Genomic DNA, 3,485 nt, shown 5'->3' with positions numbered 1-3,485 from the left:
AAACTACTTTCAATCAAAACTAAAATAGCTGATTGAGCCAAAAATTATCTTAAGGTACAGGATACAGACTAAAACAAGTGAACTAAAACAGAAAAATATCAGTTCTTTTAGTTTTTTCAGTCTAGTCAGACTTGTAATCATGACTAGCCTGAGCAGATGAGCTCATAAACACTGTGAGCACCATCATGTTTACAGCAAAAATAATCATGTTTACAAGCTGATACACAAAATGCTCTGGTCTCTATAGAAAATAATTGTGAGATAATTTACTCATTCACAACAACTGTACAGTGAGAGGATGATTTTATAACTCACCTGGATTAAAGTTTGCATTATTAGGGACGTGGTTAATGTTGACATTGGTTTCTGTAGCTGATTTTTCCCTCTTTCTTAAGGACTTTCAGATCCTGTAGTGCTTTTAGGTCTCACACTTCTTCTTCTGTTCAGTTTTCTCAGATTTTTAAGGACGCACTGCACACTATGCTGAGATACGCCAAGTTTCAGCTAACTGCTCTTTGTTAATCACTTTTCGGTTAAACTGCGTTTGCTTTCCCAATTTTAACAGGTTCATCTAAAGAAGTGGGAACAAATGTGTTTTTGTGGCAGGCAGGTAGTAACAAAGGGCTTAAAGATAAAACTTAAAATTCTTTGCTCAGTTGTTGGTTATGTGTCGACACAACAAGGAATCCTGGAGTCAGAAGCCGTTTTATGCTTGAATGATTTGGAGGTCAGAGTTCAGAGGGTCACCAAACCAAAACATTCCTGTTAAAATGACCAGGTACAAGGACTGGACTAAAAAATTACAAAGAAGAACTTTAACAAGCTTCAGAAAGGCATCGTTTATTTACAGGCTGTGCTTCTGACAACATGATTATGACCCAAACTGTCAAGAAATCACACCACAACTCTAAAAACATGTGAAAATTAGTGGACTCTGGTGAGGTCACTGCAGCGTTTCGATACAAACCTCAGCACGGAATCCTAGAACACCTGAGTGAGAAGGCGATGGAAAGTACACGTGCAGCGGAGGAGGGCCAACCCCCCCCCCCCCCCCCCCCACACACACACACACACACTCAGAGTAACACACACACACAGAAAGAAGATGGCGGCGGCAGCGGTCGCGGTTCCTCCATAACAAAAAGGACTCAAAGTTCAAACTTGGCCCACTTTGTGTAACTCTGCTTTTCCCGCTCTGAGCGGACGATGAGCGGCATCCGCCGCCCCTGAAGGCCCGGGTCTTTTCTCCGGGTCTCCGGGATGTTAGCGTGAGACTGCCTCCTGAAGTGGACTTTAAACCGGGACGGTAAGAGCGGCCGAGCCGTGCTAGCTCCGTGCTAACTGTTTGTTTGGACAGACTGTTTGTTTGTGGACACTCCCAGGACGTGTTGCTACCGGTCTCCGGTTTATCGGGACACCAGGGCAGAAATGCTGTTTATGTGACCGGCGGAGGGGCATCTGATCCGGACAGGTTCCGGTACTGATACGTGAAGGAGCGGGCTCAGTTAGCCGGGTCAGCTAACGGCTAACTGCTATTGTCAGGACAAATGGCAAGTACTGTAGATATTACAGTACCGCGAGTAGTGCAGTACCGAAAAGTCCCAGAAGCACTACTGCAGTATTGCTGACAGCTCAGACTGTCACTGTACACACATAATGCAGCTCTGTGTGTACTCTAAGAACAGTAGTGCAGTTCTTTGTGTACTTTGACAACAGTACCGAATCTGTGTGTGCTCTGTGTACTGTGGCAGTAATACTGCAGTTCTGTATGTATTCGTTGTGTACTCTGACTGTCATACTGCAGTTCTGGGTGTAGTTGTGTCACGTTGAGGACTGAGCAGGCAGAGGTTTTCTGATGTTTTGTGTGTATTCATAACCTGTGAAAAGCATCTGTGTCACCTGATTGAGATCAGTTGACTTGATTAGAGGATTTTTACGGAGCATGGTGCCTCCACAAATATACTTTAAATTTTTCTCTGAGGAGCAGCTGTGATTCCAGAAAGTGGAGCCGATCGTCCTCACAGACCACACTCAGGGACTGCACAGCTGGTTTATGATATACCTCGTGAAGTCAGAGATTCAAGCTGATTTCTATGGAGAGATTATCTTACACCCACAAGCGTAAACTAAGATTTACAAATATGTGCCGTGATTTGTGTGTAACTTTTATGGTTGTTGGGTTTTTCTCTGTATCTATTATTGTACGAGCTACTGTACAATATAAAGTGCCTTGAGGGGACTGTTGATGTGATATGGCGCTATAAAAATTAAATTGAAGTGAATTGAATAGAACTCACAAATGCGTGTTCCCATTCACACACGTACGAAATAATTTGACCACACGTGAAACAGTTTTCCAAATACATGTATCTAAACTTGATTAAATGGTGATTATTTACGCACAATTTATAAAGTAAGGTTTTACAAGTGAGGGGTGGTAGTGTAGTTTTAGTTTTTTGTATGCACAGAAATGTTTTGTAAAGAGAAAATTATACTATTCGTGAAGCTAAACTTAATAAATTGAGTGTGACAAGTTGTCACTGACAACTGTAACACACGCCACAGATGCCAGGTCAGAGGTGTGTTTGTGGCTATTACTTCATCCTGCCCACATTTTCTACAAACCCGTGGTCCCCAGAGAAGAATATACGAACAAAATACTAATACTAATAACAAAAGTGTTTCTACTCAGAGTATTCTTAGTCATGTGATTAATGTAACCTAAAAAAGACACTTGATTATCAATATTATAAAGTTATAATTAATCTTCAAGTTTGTATTTCCTTTTTTAAAATAATTCAAGTATTTATTAGATTTTGCATTTTATAACAGCAAACACAAAAATATAACAACAAATACAAAAACCAAAAAAAGAAGCAAACAAACAAAGAACTGAAAAAAACAAAAGAAAAGAAAAATACACTGAGGTTTTAACATCAGTGGCATCTCGTCCAAGTCAGGTAGACATGTAGGTGCAAAAATTGTCCCATTGTTCCACCGAAGCTTCAGTCACATGATGTAACCTTCCCAGTGTCTTTTCGCAAGCAACGTTCAATCATTCTTTCTTTCCACATTTTAAGCATTGGATTATTGGGGTCCTACAAAATGACACGGGCACATGTTACCAATGCAGTCCTTAACACTCTAAACTGGTGTTTCATATTTGTATTTCTTTAATTAGACCTGCAGCTTTTACTTTAAAGCTGATTCCTCTGATTCAACATGAGTCTTTATCACCAAGCACAACAACAACAACAACAACAACAACAACACAACAAACTGTTGTATTCAGGTATATTTCTAAAGAACAGGAAAGCTGCTGAGTGCAAATGTACAGCGGGGAAAATAAGTATTTGACACATCAGCATTTTCATCAGTAAGGGGATTTCTAAGTGGACTATTGACACAACATTTCCACCAGATGTTGCCATCAAGCCAAATATTGAATTCATACAAACAAATCAGAACATTGAAGTATACAAGTT

The 3,485-nt window shown here is 40.3% G+C and overlaps 1 protein-coding gene across 4 annotated transcripts in view; it reads left to right on the top strand.

The window, feature by feature from the left end:
- The first annotated feature begins 1,079 nt into the window (after positions 1-1,079).
- apc (APC regulator of WNT signaling pathway) overlaps positions 1,080-3,485 on the top strand; it is a 33,951-nt gene continuing 31,545 nt past the window's right edge. For 2 of the 4 annotated variants that reach the window (XM_042228369.1, XM_042228368.1), the window contains exon 1: positions 1,080-1,306. The gene's annotated coding sequence lies outside the window, so the exon portion shown is untranslated. The remainder of the gene's footprint in view (positions 1,307-3,485) is intronic. The other 2 variants (XM_005942544.2, XM_042228366.1) reach the window with 1 other exon arrangement.

The sequence above is a fragment of the Haplochromis burtoni genome, unplaced genomic scaffold, assembly GCF_018398535.1.
Source record: "Haplochromis burtoni strain Fernald_Lab_line unplaced genomic scaffold, NCSU_Asbu1 Contig_320, whole genome shotgun sequence".
Lineage (NCBI taxonomy): Eukaryota > Metazoa > Chordata > Actinopteri > Cichliformes > Cichlidae > Haplochromis > Haplochromis burtoni.
This window is presented reverse-complemented; position numbering and strand designations above follow the sequence as displayed.